Consider the following 20,481-nt stretch of genomic DNA (forward strand, 5'->3'; position numbering starts at 1 on the left):
TACCATTGCAAGGTTGCCCTCTACTATATTTGAAAGGTTTTTCCTATCAGAAAGGCTCCTGATTCTTGATGAGTAGAAAAAGGGAACAGCCATCATCAATTTACTAAAGGCTACATCATACCTGACCAACTTGATTGCCCTCTGTGACTGCACTGCACTGTCATAGACCAAGGGCTGCCACTTAGCTTGATTTTAGCAAGGCCTTCAACATGATCCCATGGTGGGATAGACAAATTGGCAGGATATGGTTTGGAGAGGGAAGTGATAATGTGAGCAGAAAATTGCCAGGATGTTTGGGCTCAAAAGGTAGTGATAAACACTACAAAGTCCAGCTGCAGCTGGTTAACACTGCATTGTCCACGAATGATTCTAGTGAAAACAGTGTTTAATGTATGACACAGATGATGAGACAGTGCTCACCTTTAGCAAAATGGTGGGAGTGTTTGATACACTGGAATGTACGTCTGCTATTCAGAGATTAGCCTAGAGAAATGGGCCAAATGGAACACCATAGCCTTCATTTTTCAACATTATGTCTGTAAAAGCAACAAAGGCAATTGTAAATCTTATGCCTGGGATGGATTAACTCAATGCAACAAGCTGGAGACCAACTGGAGAGAAAGCAGTTTTCCAGGAGAGATATGAATCTGAGAGATTTGCAAATGATTGAATAAGGACCCAGTCATCACCAGCAAACATGTGGCAATAAAATGGTAGAAGTCAAGAAAACAGCTCTTCAGAAAAAACTGAAGGAACTGGGTTGTTTATTCTCAATCTTGGAAGACTTCCACTATATAAAAAGGTTTTCAGGCAAGTAATGCTTCAAAGAGGAAAGGAATAACTATTCCCTTGGACTAAGCAAGGTGTTACATCAAGAAAAAACTGTAAAAGTTAAAGATTTGAAAATCAGAACTCAACACTGTTGCCTTCCAATAAACCAATTTCTTCAACTACAACAATCTTTTCCAACTTAAATGATTTCCTACATGACATTATATTAAATGCTTTACTGAGTTCTGGTAAATTAACTCTTCTCTTTTCTAGTCATATAAAAATAGTCTTGCACTACCCTACGATGCATTTTATTTCATTTTGTCTAATTATTCTTTCCTTCTTTTTTTTTTTTTTTCTAGAACTTGGTGTACTGTTCTTAAAACAGGGTTAGTACATCTACCATTCACCAGTCATGAAATATCACTCCTATTTGATAGGTCTATTAAAAACTGAAAGATTGCCTTTAGAAATTGAAAACTTCTGTTAGCCTTGGAAAAAAATGATTGTAATATTTCCCTATTCCTTTTATAGCATGTTTTTAATCCACCAACATGAACTTTCATTTTCAGAGACTGTCTTATAATTCTTCTTTTGAGCTTCTATCTGATTGAAATGTAGCCTATTTTTTATTGATCATATTTCATAAATTCATTTCAATCACCTATCTGTTCTTTTGTTTACAAAACAGTTGAAGAACAACAGGAAGTTAATTTTATGCATTGAGATCAAATTGCCTGAGTCAGGAAAATGAGAACCTTGTAAATAAATGGAAAGGGAAATGGTTTTAATACAAGACGGAAGTATAATGGCAAATAAAAAAAAAAAAAGAAAAAAGCAGATTAAGCAGGATGTATCTCAAGAAACAGTAAATAAATCTTGAAAAAAGGAAATGCATGTTTTTCTGTTGTGAAAGAAGAAAAGGTTAACAGATGATCTTGACCAAACCATGGGCCTTTTTGGATACATGAGGAAAGTACTAGAAATTAAGGTGACAGTTTCCTAAGAAATAATAAAACCACACAAAAAGAATATAGAAGCAGAAAGCATAGGGGCAGGAAATGAAATTCAAACAGCTTGAAGGTGCCTGAAGAATAGTCAGAGATTATTCCAAAACCACATTAATAGGAAGCAGGGAACCAGGACAAGTCTTGGTCCAGTACTTCACCACAAGGGAGAGCTACAGTCGATGTATTTAAGAATTCCAAAGCAGTTAATGTACTGCTGGCATTAGTCTTCACTGACCTTTTATTTAAAAAAAAAAAAAGATAATAAAGGGATAAAGGGATCATTTCACAGTTAATAGTATTTAGAAAAAGACTAAATCAGTCAGCAAAGATTCACAATCAAAAAGCAAATATATAATCAAAAAAAGGCTATGAAGAGTTTATTTTGGATCAGACATTGCTCAATATATCTCCTCTTAACTGACACAATACAGTAAAAGATGGCAGAGCTGTGCCTCTCATAGGTCATGTTCTACTTGTTTCAAGATGAAAAAGCTTCTCATTTTAATGGGCTTGTAGTTGGATGGCCTACATGACCCTTTGCCATTTCAATACCCATATGAAAATAGCCTATTTTGAAGCAGAAAGAAATCTACAGAAGTTCAGATATTTCATGTAATTTGCCTGAAAGATTAATTTAAACACAACTCATGTACACATTTGAGTGTTACACCACCATGGAGATATGCTGTGCTCTGCATTTCTATGCAGCTATCTAAATAACATACACATAGGAATACAGCATGGAAAGGGACACATGAGCTTGGCAACATGTTCATACTCTAACTGGCAGAACCAGAAACCCCTGGGGTACACCTCACCTATTTTGCACTGCTGTAGACATCTTAACAGTTTTACATCCAGGTTGATGTAAACAGTGCACTAAAGATAATTATTTCTCTCTACTGATTATGAATAGACCTTTGGGTAACTTGAGTGATCCAATTAATCACATTATCAATGATCAAGTATATTATGTACAACACAGTGCAAGTCATTTTTATTTTTTTTAAGGACAGTGATGACTAAAGTGATGTCCGGTGATGCTGAAAGTTCAAATCAGAGAATTGCTCTTTCAAGACACCCATGACTGGTTTTATAACAATTTAGCTGTGCTAATTATTACTGTAGTATCATTTAAACCACTATAGCTCTCTTGATATTTTCAGCCTGAATATGTGTCACTCTTCTAAGAATTTTTGGGACTCCTCAACGTAGCACTTCAGCACCTTTGAGTAGTTCACCAAATGATGTAATTAACATTACCAGATACACTTTGCTCTCTCACCTTTGTTCAGAGTCAAGTTATTTGACAACTGTTGCACATTTGTCAAGTTTCACACACAGTGCATGACATTCATGCCTTGACTCCACTCTCAGGATTCTCACAGAGGCCACTGACCTCTCTGGGGTCTTTGCCTCTTCCAAACCCAAAGTCCCTGAGAAATCAATTGTATTTCTGGTACTTTCCAAGAAGCTTATTTAGAAATCCTCTACCTGACATCTTAAGAAGGGAACAAACAAAACATTTCCCAAGTATTACTCTGGTCATATGTTGGGTCTGGCTCTCTCCAACATAAGTAAAAGGATCAGAATTGCCTTATGAATGAGAAGTAGGACCTATTATAATTGAAAGTTGTCCCCATTTCTGTGCAATGTGCAGTAAATATTGTAAACTTTAAACAAATGTCAAATGTGGAAAGGTACTTTCACATAGCATATAATTATTATTCCATTTAATTATTATTTCATTTCTAATTATTGTGTCAAGTGAGGTGAGGCCTTCCTGCCCTAAACAAGAATTTTGGTCATAATGAAATGTACATTTTAGGAAAAAGAAAGCACAGATAATAACTGCCTCACTAAACTTGCCCTAGCATAAGAATGTCAAGAATATCCATTTGCCCTGAGCTGAAACCCCCAAAATCAAAATTAGATCAACTCACAGTATAGAAATAGTTAATGAAAACTCACAGCTTGTAAGTCTACTATATATCTTGAGATATAACTTCAAAATAGAGAATGTTTCAGTGTTGTTCACACTTGAAGGTCACCATTAGCTTTCCTTGAAGTTACTACATTTGTAACTGAAGAAATATAGCCGAGTACTGAACTGCTGACATACTCGTACTTATCATTTTCAGATTTAGGATAAAATCTGACAGAATGCACATAAAAAAACTCCTGCTATAATCATACACAGGTGACTTTATCAACCTTGAAGCTCACTTTAGCAAATTCATGTGTAAGCCTCAAAATCAAAAATCTCATAAATCCAGTATCAGATACAAGTAATCAAAAGCATTTATTTCACAGGAGGTACAACTGCCCTTAAAATAAGTTCCTCATTCTAGAAGTGATGCTTAAAAATGAGCATTCATAATCAGAAAGACTAATCTTTAAAATTTTAAAACAATTTTATCATTTGCAGGGCTTTGCATGTATGGCAAAAATGGCTTTTTAAAGTTCATAATAATTTGGTCTTCAAATAAAACGTTTCTCAATGTTTCCCTTCCATATAAAATTTGTCTGAACACTGCTCCCTTCCCCCAAACCATGCCATAAATAAGGTGTTCTCGAGGTGGTGTAAGCTGTTACAAAACTCCTGATCTTTTCCCAGCTGACATGCATAAACACCCCATTATCACCATAGCATTTATCTGTGTCTGACTTAATTGCATTTATGACATTACCTGTACCACTATCCTAAGGTATCATAGAATCATAGAACACCAGGTTGGAGGGACCACAGGGATTATATGGTCCAACCTTTCCAGGCAAAACATAACCAAGACTAGGTGTCCCTGCACCCTGTCGAGCCGAATCTTAAAAAGCGTCCAGTTTGGGGGAATCCACAAGCTCTGAAGGGATTACTCCAATGGCTGATTGTTCTCATTGTGAAAAATGTTCCTCTAGTGTCCGTCTGGAATCTTCCAAGGAGTAACTTGTGTCCATCACCCTTCATTTTTTCCACATGATTCGTTGTCTCCATCTCCTTTGTAGCCACCTTTTAGTTACTGAAACATTTAATAAGGTCTCCTCTGAGCCTTCTTTTCCCCCAAGCTGAACAAACCCATCTCTATCAGCCTTTTCTCATATGGCTTCCCAGTCTTTTGACCATCCTTGTAGCCCTACTCTGGCCCTCTTCCAGCCTGTCCACACACTTTTTGTATATCAGCGACCAAGACTGAACACCATACCCGAGGTGTGGCCTGACAAGTGCTGAGTAGAGTGGGATGATGCCATCTTTACGTCTGCTGGTGATGCCCTTGTTGATGTAACCCAGCATCCTGCTGGTTTTCTTTGCCACAGCTGCTCACTCATATTGAGCTTGCTGTCCACCAGGACCCCCAGGTCCCTTTCCACAAAGCTGCTCCCCAGCCAAGTTCTGTTTTGTAAATTTACGGGAATTCTAAAGATAACCATAAAGATATCTGAACAGTCATTAAAGAAAGTGGATGGTAGTAAAGGGTTTTTTTGGTAGCTTAGCACATTACAAATCATCCAGTCACAATTAACTGCTAAAAATGCAAATTGCTAAAGTTCTCAAATCAAAACATAGCACCCCTCACAACACACACAAAAGGCAGTTTAATCAGTAAGAATGCAAATCATGGATGTATCAGGAATTCACACAGACTTTCTTCAGCCTACACACTGAGAAGATAACTGGTAAGTATCTGGAGAACTGCAGAAAACATAGCACATGTTTTATAACTAGAAAATAAAGTCTTGAGTAAGTATAACAATACCTAGTCAAATCAAGTTCACCTGCAATAAGTAGACTGAAGAGATGCTAGGTGGCTAAATTAAGCTGAAACTTGCTTCTCTGTAACATAAGCCACAAATTTCAGGCCTACTTCAGGAGAGCTATAACACTGCAGCACTGGTGTTCTCATGCTCTCTGTCACCTGTAAGAACAGCTGAAGTTCTGAGAGTAGAAAGTTCAACAGCTTGACTGTAGCCAAGACACACTCTATGTTTTTAAAGACTTCCTCAGATATACTTAGGTTCTCAGTGCTTAAGTACTCTCATTTGCTCTTTAAATTAAATGAGTGACTGATTCTTCTTCCTGTTGCGAGCAGTACTCACTTTCAAATTCTTGTTCTTCAACTAGGCGTGAAATACTGTGATTCTCTCCTGTCAGCTAACACCACTACTCAGTGCTGACATGTCTAAATTGTCTCAGGTACCAAAATGAAAGCATTAGTGTTAAACTAATTCTCATTCTTACATTTTACAGTTGATAGAACCTCTTAGCAGGTAAGGTCCTATTGCTTATCTGTGCAAATCATCTTTCAATCTCTATTTATGCATATTAATTTGTCCTTTTATCCCCTTCTAAATTTACAAAACTGACAAGTGCTTTAAAGCCTTACAACAAGCTTTATAAAATCCACATACAGAAATGGATTAGGTCAATATAGGTATAACAAATACCTCTCTGCCTACCCATCTTTCTAATATATAAATGAATACTGTTCATTAATGTTAAATACTGGAACTTAAATTTTTATGTCTTACAAAATTTCTAACTCATGTTATTATCATCTCAATTAAATGACTCATTATTATTCAAATGAACACTACAGAAAAGTTGATTTATTGCTTCCCAATGAAACAAACCATAAAAGAAATATAAAATAGAACCATAATTTAAATTATTTAAAAGCACATAAGGAACATAAAAATAGTAAAATACCAGAATGGGTTCTTTCCATTTCCTCTTCTGTAAACTAAAAGTTTTCACTTAAGGAAGCTCTGTGTTTTTCACTTAAGGATACACTTTAGTTCCATTAAAACCATGAAGACTTAATCACAAGCTCAAGTGCTTTCTGAATTGGAAGGGTCTTTCATATGTGTTCAACCTTACGGGTAGACAGATAATTTACATTTTCATACCACTTGCCACTGCTCCCTACTCCAGTTGTGTACAGATGAATTCAAAAGCAAAAGAGAGTCTAACACAGCTGCCATTTAAGCTCATATAATCACATTTGTGAAAACAAACTAATAGTTGTCGGGTGCCTGCTCGCCCTCTGATTTTAAACTACTAATAACAAACCTGTCATGCTTTCCTGGTCAGAAACTGATGGCTATTCTGTTTGAAGGGAATCCCCATATGCAGAGACAGCCATAGAAGATGTAGCAGTTTCTGTAACACTGCCTGGCCCTTCCCAGGCCTGGGGTTGTGCCTCTGCAGACACAAATACCTCCCTGGCTGGCATCTGTGATTAAGCAGAACACAGAAACGGGGAAAGCCAGATGGACAGCTGTGGCACCCTTCACTTTAACGTCTGCATTATAAAGCTACTGCTGCTTTTGTCAAACTAGATTTTGTGGCATTTGGCTGGATTTGAATTGTTTCAGTGCAAGTCCCATGTTTAGTACAGTTCTCTTTAAAAAGTGCTCTAGCTACATCTCTTACGCTTCAGTTGTCAACCTCTTCAACATATGTTTATTTTTCAATATTTAAACAGTATTTAACTGCTTTCCTTATTAATGTAATGATCTATCAGCACTAGACAGAGCACTGTCTTTTTCTAGCCATAATAACCTGGAGAGTTGCACAGACAGCATCTTCTGTTTGGCAGCTGTTACAAAGTATGAAAATATTAGCCAAGCTATGCTGAAACAGAGGAAGTAAAACTGATTTCAGGCTGGCAAACAAGCCCTGTCCGTGACCGTGCTCACCAGGACTCCACCTTTTGCCTTCCCAACTGTATGCCTGCTCAACATAAAAACCCAAGAATCTTCTTTCCAGGCAACAGATTTGAGCTCAAGCAGTAAATATTTGTGTCTTTAGCTCTGTGGAGCTTTATTTGAAAATGCCATAGTCTGACTCAACTGCTTTGCTTATGTTTGCAATCACTTGTCAAATGCTAGAACACATGCTTAACCATATTATTGCAATAACAAGTGGGTGCTTGGGCACTGCTTCAGAGCTTCCGTAGGCTTGTATTTAAAAGGTGTGATGCTAGGACATGCCAGCTCCCCCTAAAACTCATGCTCAAACTGGCCAAGCCTTTAGACGATGTCAATTTAAGAGAGATGAATTGGCATGCAGCAGTTCACACTGCATTGCAAAAACTAACCCAGAGAAAACAGTTCTGCATGTACTAGATGCAAAATAACTCTTGCTCAGCATCCCACAGGACTGGTTACCTTGGCCAGCCCTTCTGTGTACCTCTGAGACAGAGACATGATCCTGTCTTCTCCCTTTCTATGTTTTCTGGCTACCCTGCCATATGGTATTCTGGCAGCAGTGCTACACATTTACTTAGCTCAGAAGCTGCAATGCCCCTCAAGGGTGATGGGGAGGGAGAAGCAGCTCCTGACTGCCTTCACACAATTCATACCCATGTAAGGTGCAGCCACCATCTAAGCACAGGACTCCAGCTGATGAGGAGCAACATGACACTATTCTGACAGGCTAACACAAGCCAGTGCTGCAGTTGCCAAGAGTTCTGCTGAGCTCTCATTGCCTTTGTCATTTAACAAGGAGTGATTTCCTTTAATTCAATTTAATGCCATCTATTTTCAAAAAGGGTACACACATGAGTGCATGTATGTATTATAGGTAGGTTTATAAAAGAAGGGAAAACAAACATGTATTACAAAGCACAGTTTAATGAGCTCATCCCAGCCACTCATGTATCTAAATCCAACAGCAGTCCAGGAAATGCATGAGGAGATTCAAGCACGGGGTGAAACACCAGCACAGAGTTCCGACCAAACTCAAAAGGTTGCCTTTTCTTCCTTTTCCCTGTTCTCCTAGTGGTATGAATTACTTCTCCTGGCATGAGTCAGACACAATTTTCACCATTACCTTTAGCACAACTTATTATACAGAGCTGTAGTTCCAAGCAATAGGCTACAATATCAGCAAAAAGGTCAGAGAAAAAGAAAAAGTACCTCCAATAGAAGAGCTGGAAAGGATTTCGAAAAGGATGACAGAAACAATGAAAATGCCTTAACAAGACAGCATTTCAGCTAGATGCTTCCTTTGCTACCTGGTCAGAGAAATGCTGCCAAAGGTATTGTCTAAATATGACTAAATATAAAACAATCACTTGGGTGTTTTAAACCTTTATTCATTCTAGCTATTCACATTTTTTATTGCTTGTCCTAAACACAGACTACTGGGCATCTTTTAAGAAAAGGATGCAAAAAATTAAGATCTTCAGTAGCATAATTCTTATTTTCTGTAGCACAGAGTTGGCAATAAAACCCCATCAAGCTGCAAAGTATGAATTCTCGATGGGAAATGATGCAGCAAGTAAAATCACCTCAGTATTTCCACATGCAATGCCAGTAAAGATAGAAGAGAGTGGAAGAAACAAAAACAACAGTTTATTGAATTAGAGGAAGTACACCTGCATGGTTCATCTGTAAAACCTACTGGTACAACAGAGACCAGCAAGCCTGCAACAGGGATATGACAGATCAGCAAGCCCTCCAGTCAGAACTGAACTAACACTCGAACATAGGAATGAACTGTGCTTTAATCATATTTGTCAACTTCATGGGTGAGGGTTCTGAATGGAAGAAAATTGCCAATAACATGAGGAGAAAAACACGAATTTTAACATCATGGATTCTCCATGCTGAACACAAATGTCTTGTGATTGAAGGAGGGGAAGTTTAGGTTGGATACAAGGAGGAAGTTCTTTACTGTAAGAGTGGTGAGGCACTGGAATAGGTTGCCCAGGGAAATTGTGACTGCTCCATCCCTGGAGGTGTTCAAGGCCAGGTTGGACAGAGCCTTGGGTGAGATGGTTTAGTGGGAGGTGTCCCTGCCAATGGCAAGGGGAGTTGGAACTAGATGATCTTAAGGTCCTTTCCAACCTTAACTATTCTATGATTCTAACAAGACTAATATGGTAAGTATGAGAAGATGCAATTGTGGATAAAAGGGACTGATATGAAATGAAAGTCATGTAAACAACTGATTAGGAAAATGACAACTCGCTACCTCAGAACTACTCACAGCATGGGAAAAAACACTAAAGGTCTTATAAATGCCTGAAAAGGAAAGAACAATAGGAGAACCTGCTGCAATTAGGCAAGTGACTAGGGCTTGGTGACAAGAGAACTACCTTCTGCAGAAGCGGCACATACACATTCTGCTCAGCACCCAAGAAAGAGCAGACAAGAAGTTGTCTCTGCATCACAAAAAAAGCAGAGGAGGGTATAACTGTATTAAAGACAGCAATTAACCTAGAAATAATTGTTTCCCATAAAACAGACAAGCAATAATACATATACACAATTCCAAAAAGGTAATGGGTATGATTATTCTAGTAGTCATATTTGATGGATTAAAGACCTTGTTTATCTATTTGTTCATTCATCATATTCTGTAACACAGTGAAATGTGTCCATCAGCAACATGAATGTTGGTGTAACCAAGTTCTTCTACAAACTGAAAACTACCCAGAATAGTTTCAGTTGTAACTCAACCAATGCTGAAATGCTGATGTTAACTAGCAGCTCTGGGTTTTAACAAGTTCAGAGAAAACAGTAAATCTAAACCAATTTTTCCTTCTTCAGTAAAATAACGATTTTCACAGTAATTCTAGTTTCAGTACAGGAGTTTTGGGGTTTTTTGTTTTTTTTTTTACCCTTATCTGCTTGTGGGAAAATAATGCAATGTTCCATGCATCTATGTTCAAAAGCAGCAATTCTCATTATGCAAACATGATGTATTACTAATTAAATGGAAGAACCAAGGCAATACAATAAAATTCACCTTAAAAGTGCTTAAAAAACAAAGTGGTATTAAACAAAACAAATAGCCGAGTGCTGCTACCCAGAAAAAAAACTAAAACCAATTTAAAAGCATTAAACTGAATCCCAGTAAGAAGAGTTATTTCTGTAGATGTTACCCGCTATCTGCTGCAAAGCAGCCTGAAGAAATATGTATTCAGCATCAAAAAAAGAAAAAACTCAAAAAGACAAAAAAAAAAACAAAACAAAAACAAAAAACCCCAAGAAAATCCCAAAGGAAAACAATGTATATAAAAAAAAAAAAGTAATTACTTTGTTTTTTTTTTAATAATTGTAATTACTGTTATTAAAAAGTAATTACTTTGTAAGAATCATAGAATAGTTAGGGTTGGAAAGGACCTTAAGATCATCTAGTTCCAACCCCCCTTGCCATGGGCAGGGACACCTCACACTACATCATGGCACCCAAGACTCCATCCAGCCTGGCCTTGAACACCGCCAGGGATGAAGCATTCTCTGCCTCCTTGGGCAACCCATTCCACTGCCTCATGACCCTCACAGTAAAGAACTTCTTCCTTATAAAGAAACAATGATGATGTTTATTGTTCTCTGCTATGCACAAATGAAATATTTGATATCCCAACCTCAGGGACATATCTAGTGAAAACTGGTCTCAAGTCGTACATGCAATCCCCGCACAAATTGCCTTTCTCAGACCTAAGGTGTAGAAACAATTCCAATAAACGGAACAATGTAAAAGAGAGACCTAAGCTGGTAGGTCAAAACCATAAAATGAGACCTTTAACAGTTACTGCTACCACGGAATTGCAGAATATTTTCCTGTGACAACTGTAAAATTTCAAGAACCTTCTGTCCCCTCCCTCAAAAGAAAGGAAAAAGCCCTGGCATCCACTGAATATTGTGTTGCCTTTGATCCCACAGAAAAAAAGAAATCCATGGGCCAGTATATTTGAAAAAAAAAATTAGTTATTGACGTTGTCCAGTTATGTAGTAATAATAGGACAGCATAGGAAAGCTTTTACAACTACTTGACAAAGACTGTAATTATATCTAAATGGAAATCAAGAGGTTCACTTTCACAGCAGAAAATAAAAGTTTCAAAATACACTGAGGAAACTTCAAGATCATAATCTTCAAAAAGAAACACAAGGAAGAGACAGAACAATGGCTCCACCTTGCTGACATTTTTCTAGGAGGTAGCAACTGTGGACTGAGATTTCTGTTCTGCCCAAGTTGAAACACTTCTTGCAACCTGGTCTTTGACACCACACAAACATACCTTATCACTCAGTAATTCACCATGGTGAAATCGAGAAAAAAGAATTCTTCCTAAGGGGTATTTACTCAAACTGACATATGAAAGTAGATTTTGGAGCATTTGACACCATGGCGCAATCGTAAACATCACCTGAAAATAGCTCCTACTTAATTCTACTTAGTATCACATTATACTGGGTTTGCAATATGCTCAAGAAGAACTATCATTTAATTAAAACTTTTGTTACATAGAAACATCATCCTTTATAACTTAACACTAATACCCAGAGAATTCAGTGAATCAAAACAAAAAAAACAATGTGGGCATTTGTTAGTGTTCCACAGAACAACTACATTTTCCTAAAGAAGGGAGACTGAATTGTAGCTTTGGTCAGAAGTGCCTTGCCTGGGCTGAACCTGAGAGAACACCATTGTCTGAACACAAACACACAGATACACTCTGAATGCTGCTGACTGCCAAGGCAGTCATATCACACATACTATGGAAAAGAGTTCAGCAGAGAGCTTAAACTGTCCTCTATACAGTCACATGTGGGGGAAAACAAAAGCAGTTAATATCAAATCGACTCACATGTAATTGAGGGTGGCTTCAACAAGCCAAGTTAAAGATTCTTATTTCAGACATCTTGAAACACTTTAGATCAAAAAGTAAATGGTCAGTATTTCTGAAAACAGTTTTGACAAGACTTGTTTGGCAAAATAAACCAACTGAAACTGTAATTCTTTTAACCATGAATACAGATACAAAACAGTAACATTACATATGAAGAGAAATCCCACAATTACTCAGCTTTCACTTTTACATAGGACTTGAGAAAGTGGGAACACAGTGTTCCCTTATTGGAAAAATGAAATTGTTCTGTTTTGCCAAGTGTACAAGGCAACACTCTAGAATGATGGGGGAGAGGAGGGGGAGATAAAACACTCACTTGCAGAGATTCACTTACAATTTTATTAGAAGTTGGTTTTTTTTTTTCCCCATGATCCTCTTGTAAGTGTTATACTCTGTAGTCTCTGGAGCAGCAGTAAATGTACAAGTGTGAGAAACGAAGAGTCACACCCTCATGCAGAAATAATCTCTGGGATACAAAGTTAACTTAGACAGTTTATCTTTTCTCTGGATGCTGCATATGAAAAGTGTCATGAAATAGTTTCTTAGTCCCTCTCCCCCATGATGGGGGACTCTGCAGTATCCAGGTCCAGGGCACAGGAATGTACAGCAGCTTCAACTGGCTTTGCTGTTTTCTGGAAATTACCTTGAATTTTTAGGAAGGTGTTTATTGATGATTGGAAACAGGTAGCAAAAGAAGGAATTCTCATTTTGTACATCCCTAACTTTCTACGTTCCTTTCAAGCATTCTTTCCAGTTACAACATTTTTAGCATCTTGGGTTTTTTGGTGGTTTTGTTTGTTTGTTTGTTTCATTTTGTTTGGGCTTTTGTTTTTTATTTGGTATTTACTGCACCTTACATTCTCAGAATGGATACTTTCAGATGTACATAATAGCAGCATTAGATATTTTCTTGTTCTCTTCCACCATCTATCTCAGTTCTGAGCTCAGGGGTTATTAAGCAGAGCAAGAGGCAAGGTGATCCTATTGATCACTGAATCTTTAGCCAATTCAGTGATACCAATGGGTATAACTGAACACATTCCCCTAACAACTCATTGCCTATGTTCAGGACAAACGCTGTAAGTCCAGCAACATGCAAACATGCCCAACGAGTGTCACAGAAAAATATGCTTTCCTCATACAAACAGGTGGGATATTGTGCTGATAAAGTTGCAACAATCTTGACTGTTTGCTATCACCACACAGAAGAGCAACACAACCCCAGCAGGTAGAGAGGCAGAATCCCAACACCAAAAGAACCAACTCACACCCCATACAAGCCAAGAAGCAGCACCCTGCTGCCGGGTCCAGTTGTGAGCCTGCACACAAGGATGAACTTGAATTTTCAGGTAGCATTCAGCACTCCGAATCTTGTTACTTATTTCTTACAATAAGAAGCAGCCAGCTGTAATGTGCCAGTGCCCAGGGGATGCCTGGCTGGTAATTTGTATTTGGGGTAACATTCTCCCTCTCCCAATATAACACTAATACATTTAAAAGAGCAATTCCAGATAAAGAAATTACCTCTCACTCAGAAAAGGCAATGTGCTGCTGCATCTCTCATGCAATTCAGATTCACCAAAACTGTCCTCATGTCTCCAAATGGGCAGGATCCTTCCTTAAACTCCAGGAAGAGTTTCTAGCCACCTGAGACAAAAACCTGTATAAGTGTAAATACTTTGTGAACGGAGAAAAATCATTCTGCATGAATGTTCAGGTGACCAAGACACTGAAAATTAAGAACTTAATTAATTCCTGAACAGAAAATGTGCCTGTTTTCTATGTAAACTTTATGCCAGTTTTATGCAATTAATGTTTTAAAATTTAAAATAATTGCAGAGCAACATCCTGGTTATAACTAAGGTACAGCCTCACCTTCAGTTTGAACTAGCCTGCATGCAGACTGCAGAAGCATGAAATTAATTAAAGGTGATACAGCCACGAATGTAACTCAAGAGGGAAGAACAGGATCCAATATCACAGACTGTTACTAAACAGCCTCAACTGTAGGAAAACCTGTTTTGAGACAAAGTTACACGACCACTAGCAATGCTACTTTACCTGCGACAACCAACTGGAAAATAAGGAAAGAGGAACTGAAGTTCTGCAAAATCTTTTGTGATGCTTATGGAATCTATCTTTAGGGTTTACTTAAAAAAAAGTCAGGTTTAATACTTTTGCAAATTGCAAGTAAACATTCTAATGAAAATGAAAGATTATGCTCTAGTTGCTTAGCTCAAATTTGAATCTAAGATTAGAACCAAGATTACTTCTGGTAAAAGGCAAAACCATTTGGGTCTACATACATATCCTGTTCTTCTTGCTTCTGTTCACTAATGCAGTGCAGATGATTAACATGCAGAGTATCCCTCTTAATTCTCCCCGAAATAGTCAATCTAAATGTTGTATAGTTCAGTAGCCAAAGGTCAGAAAATTCATCTATATAAATATACATATGCCAGATTTTAGCTTTCATCAGAGACATACATGCTGATTTTCACTGTCTATTGCAGATTTCACATTTCTGTAGTTTGTTCCCAAACACAATGAAACACAGCACAAAATATACATTATGGGGTATTGAAGACTGATGATAATATCCTTCACATATACATGAACACAAATCCCACTGAAGTGAGCGCCAATGCATCTGCATGTTGTACAATACAGATTTGCCATTTGTCAACAATCTTCTGCATTTTAGCCACCAGCATGATTTACCCAGCCCTGAAACAGATCTGATGAGCCAGCCCCTGAAGGTGCCTGTCTCTTTTATGCACTACAGAAAGAGCCCAGACCAGAAGGTCAGGCTAAATGCTTCATTTCAGACAAACCTCTCAGCCTCTTCCACATTTGCTGCCACTCCTGTCACAAAATCAGCAGTCAAGGATGTAGCAACTAAAAGCCTGAAGACCACGAGAGAGATGAAAGCAGGTACCAGCAAGATTTTTACCTTATAACCTCAAATCCCATGTCTAAATCGAAAGAAAGTGGTAAAGTTCCTGATATTTTGCTAAAGTATAGAGATTTTGAAAATAAACCATGCATGGGCATGGAGTTTCTACCAGCCTTACTATGTTTTATCCACAATATGCAATGTCTGTAACCTGATCTAGAAGTTCCAGACTCATGAAATCAGGAACTTAGGAACATGAAGCATCAGAAGCATACATCACCACCACTAGGAGTGCTCCCGAGTTCCTGCACCTTCCTGTAGGCACGCATGCATGCTGTCTTTGGAGTGATACCTGGACATGCACCATTCCTCCCACCCCGCACTCCAGTTCCAATGAGGAAATCCAGACAGGAACTGCACCATATCCCCCACAGCACAGTGAGTCCCCTTATTTCCCCTCTTCCTCACTGTGTACCTCCATGCCTTTTCTGACCCTCTGGGGACAGGAAGACATGCATGCACAGCCAGAGATCAGAAAAGGCACACCGATCCCCGGCCAGGCTGCTACCTCTGTCCCTCATTGAGTCAGGGAGACATGCACAAACTGAACCTGGGTAATCCACAAAGGATATTCTTTACCTTTAAGGCATTATCAATGTTCTCACTCACAGACTGGGGAAATTTCTGCTGGTTTTCAGATTTGCTGTAAGAATCAATAACATGGAAACCTCCGGTCATTAAAGATCCTCAAGCAGCCTAGTAAAACTAGAGAAATTAGCCTTGCTGTCTGTAAGTCTTAAGATTCTTTTTTCAAGTTTCCCTTGATTGGAAGTGGCTGTGGGGTAAGAAATCCCAGTGTATATTTTATATATCAACTTGTTAGATAAGATCATTATTTTATCATACAAAGCAGTACTGAAATTTCACGATCACATTAGTCACTATTTACCTACCACTGTGCTCACATCAGATGTTACTAAATGATTAAATATATTTCTGACTTAATCCTCTAAGTTTTGGGGCTTTTTTCTGCAGAAAAGTGAAGAACATTAACTGCTACTGGTTCATACCGCAGGCAGTGTTCATTCTGCAGACCTCCTGGAGATACTGCTATTGCTGACTTTTGTTCCAGTGCTCTAGGAAAGGTTTTAGATTATATAAACTGCTATCTTCAGAAACTTACGTTCCTCTCTCACTCTAATTTTTGCTTGTTTTATCTGTTGCTTAGATGTCAAGACACTGCTATTCTTCCTTCACCACGTCTGCCATGTTGCTCCTTATTCTTTTCTGGCCAGCAAGAGGCTGTTACAGACTCTCAACCCTCTTGGGACTTGAGCAGTAACATGGATTGCTGCCCAAACTTTCCAGACATTTAGATGTTGCATGGCTTAGTTTTGAAGATCCTGAAGTAAGACTGCCATACATAAGGTCATACAAAATACCTCGTATCCTTGGAAAGTTTCATCCCAGTCCTACTACCTGAAAATTAAATTATATTAACTAACTCCTGTTATCACTACAGCACTTCCATCCAATTGTTGCCAATTGTTGTCAGTTGTTGCATTTTTTTAGTTTGGATTTCTACACTTACAGAGAGACAAACAAATTCAGGTATTGTAAGGGTAGAAGCAAGATTTTAAGATTCATTTAAGCAAGCCACGAGAGCAGCATTCTACAAAAACTCTCCTGAGAAATGAATAGGATAATATAGAAATGTGATATGTCATTAATAAATTAAAAAAAAAACACTTGAGAATTGAAATTTTAAATTAGTTTAAGGAAATAATGCATAAACCCAAAGATTAGCAGAGCAGAACTAAACTAATATAGAAAAATCAATTGCTGCATCGCAAAATAGAAGAGAAAATTGGTTTACAGTCTTCAATCATAAAAACCCCTCAGCTGATTAGGAACAATTCTCAAAGAAGCTCAAAGTATTTTCTGAAAGAACTACAAAAAAAAAAAAAAAAAACAAATCTCAAAATGATGGTTCTGGTATCACATTGGCACATACTGCAAATGCTTAGAGAAAAAAACAAAACACACACAATCTCCTATTTTAACTAATATCTGGGATCCTCCACAGCACTAAGCTCCCTGTGCCTTCTGACTCAACACACATCTCTCAAGCTCATCTATTTCATGGGGGAGGGATGCAGGAGTCCACTGCTAAGTGATCAGGCGTGTCAGACACTGTCCCCATCACAAGCTCCCACTCGTAAGTGTGCTTCTGCCACGTGTGATTCACATGCACATCAGTATGTGGGGAAGGTAGGGCACTTCCCTACAACATAATCAGCAGAGAAATGGTATTTGTGATGTTCACGGCTCAAGTCTTAATTGCACAGTTATTCTGAGCTTGGCAATGACAGTTTCCAAAGCATCTTCCCATAAGCTGCACCTCAATTACAAGTATTTCCTGGTGGCACTGCCCTTACGTTCTCCTGCAATGTGCCACATGCTGTAGAGGTGTTTAATTGACACAGTCCGTGATTTAAAACACTGCTGTTGAAAGAGCTGCTCTCTCTGCTGCCAAACACCCAGCAGCTGGAAGGCTGACAGCTAGACTGTGTGCAATGGGTCTGTTTGCAATGCACTTCAAGAGACTTACAAAAAGCATGAAGTGTTGGGTTAATACCACTTGGCAGGCCTAAGACATGCACACACAATAGTTCTAACAAAGTTCACCAGTCTGACCTGGCTACCTGTCCTAAAAAAGGGGACAAAAGTCATGTCTAGAAGAACTGAAACACACACACCACAGGCAAAAAACTAACAGAAAAGAAAATGTAAATCACTCCTTAAAGATGAGTTTATCTTCTCTTTTGAAAGGCTTCTAAACAATCAGTCATCACTCCTAAATTCAGTCAATGTGCACAACATTGACTGGGCCAAGAGAAAATCAGCACTGCCAAGTGTCCATCTGAACTAACACCAGTGCAACTAGCACTGTAGTCTGTAGTCTACCTGCCAGCCTGCTGGGCAAATACTTATTTGCTAGTTAAGCTAACCAAGATGAATAAAAATAACATTTCAGAAAGAACCAGGAGAGCTGTAGCTGCCAAGTCTCTTCAATAGCTCCTCAGTTTCAGGCTAGTTACTGTCCACCTCTGAATTAGACACTGCCTGCTTGCACATAGTGGGTCCCTATGTGTCATGGTGAAACCCAGGTCCTCTTTTCGAAGCAACAATTCATCTGGCTCCACAGTAATTTGCCCTTATTAGCAGCAATGAACCAGCATCTGCTTAGAAATGCGTGAGGTCTGTGCAGCTCAGGGATTACAATCTGCAACATGCACAGCTACTGGCGTACACCAAGAGTAAATCTGTTGAAACAGCTATTTGTGCAGATGGTCAGAAGGGGCTGCTGCAGTTGCTGCTGCTGCAGGTCATTTACAACTGAGTCAATTTCTAATATAAACCTGACAAACGCTTGAGTTACCACCAAAACTCACACTACATTCAACAGATCAGGATTTAACTCAAAAGAATATGAGGTGCCATTTGCAAGAATTGACCTGTTTCATCCAAGATTTGGTAACATGCATCAAAGTTTCACAGAAATTCTCCAATCTGAGTATTCTGTAAAATTGCTAGTGGTGCAGCACTAGACAATGTGATCCATGATCTGTTTTCTGGGGTATTTTTAAATCAAATTTGCTTCAACCGTGATTTTTTGGTTCATGATCCTTCTTTCTACCTGCATGTGAAGACCTCATAGATACTAAATAATTTTTAAAAATCTCTCAGTTCTTTAATCTCTTCAGAGATTAAACAAATCTGACACCAAAACCTGTATTTAATTAATTTCTAAGGGCAAAAAGCAACTCAGTCATGTTCTCCTGGGCTGGCAGCGGCCAAGGTTGGTTTTAGTTTTAATTACTGATGCACAAGGCAGAACTTTAACAGCGGTATGACTAAGGGCACTACTGAAGGAACGCCTGAACAAAGAGGCAGGCATCCCATCTACTTCTTTACAATTACTATTATTATTACTATTTGTCATTTTTATTTTATCACTACTATTCCACATTAAAAGAAAATGGCCCACCCACGACAAAGCTTTCACCCACACCACTGCCATTTGTTCAAATTAGTAACAGTTTTTAAACAAAATATTCAGCTCTGGCAGAAAACAAGCCATCCACACTTCCCACATAGCTTAGAGAATACACCCAAAATGACAGTCCTTGACACGGAGTTCCTTTGTTACTCCACTTACTTGGGGCTCTTCAGCCCAATCTCACATTTCATTCCTAGTGCCAATGCTTGCCTTTTCCTCTTTCTTCATTTTTGACCTTGACATTTATTTAAATATATTAGGTTTGGGGGACAATAGAGCTTTGCTGTCGATTGTACTAAAGGTATGAAATAGCACAGTTGTATAGAAACAGATACAGAAAATAAATCCAGGCTTTAATTAGTCATTTTCACATTATATTCCATAACTTGTATTTTGCTAAAAATAGTATACTTCATTATGTATTTAAATTGTCACTGTTAAACCAATAATAACCATTCTACTGGAAGATAAAAATGATAATCCTTTCCAGAGAAAACTGCATGTAATTTAATTACCATTAACCTTTTTGTACACATTTAATTACCAAAACTTACATTTAAATATTGCTTATCAGCACAAACCTTTTAAGCCTATAGTTTGAGTAGACCCTATGTGCAAGTGTCCATACTCACAAATACGTGCGCAAACATGTATGTAAGACTTCTTTTATGCACTTTAAGATTGAAGCCCTTTACTAAGTCATTGCCTTGCACTGCATCACAGTTTGAGGAATGAAACCAAGTTATAAAGAATTTGATGAATACAGATTAACTGCCAAAATTCTCTTTTGCTCATGTTTGCAGTGCTGGAAAGTCTGAACACAGCTTGAGAAGGTAGACCCACCATGCCAAGTCACCTTCATTTGGGGACACTGAGAGCTGGCAGGAATTCTTCAAGTAGCCAGTTATTACAACCTTCAGCTTCTGTGGTGACAAATACTGCTGTGCGGGTGCTCGACAAAGAACACACTTGTTATTAACATTTACAGTGAAAAGTACGCCGTACATACCCCACACGTTTCTTAATCACTACTCCACCTTCCTCATGCAAATTTTAACAAATTACTTACATGGAAAGCTTCCAGTTTCATAAAATTAGGCCC

At 38.3% G+C, this 20,481-nt stretch overlaps 1 protein-coding gene and 1 long non-coding RNA gene across 2 annotated transcripts in view; one reads left to right on the forward strand and one right to left on the reverse strand.

Moving 5' to 3' along the window:
• TRPC6 (transient receptor potential cation channel subfamily C member 6) overlaps positions 1–20,481 on the reverse strand; it is a 91,462-nt gene that overhangs the window by 65,589 nt on the left and 5,392 nt on the right. The gene's annotated exons all lie outside the window — the stretch shown is intronic.
• On the forward strand, positions 15,112–17,292 carry LOC134158095 (uncharacterized). Its single transcript, XR_009962586.1, has 2 exons — positions 15,112–15,754; positions 16,545–17,292. It is a non-coding gene; the product is annotated as an uncharacterized LOC134158095 (long non-coding RNA).

This window comes from Pezoporus occidentalis, unplaced genomic scaffold (genome assembly GCF_034315485.1).
Source record: "Pezoporus occidentalis ecotype Australia unplaced genomic scaffold, CSIRO_AGI_Poc_V1 ctg125, whole genome shotgun sequence".
Classification (NCBI taxonomy): Eukaryota; Metazoa; Chordata; class Aves; order Psittaciformes; family Psittacidae; genus Pezoporus; species Pezoporus occidentalis.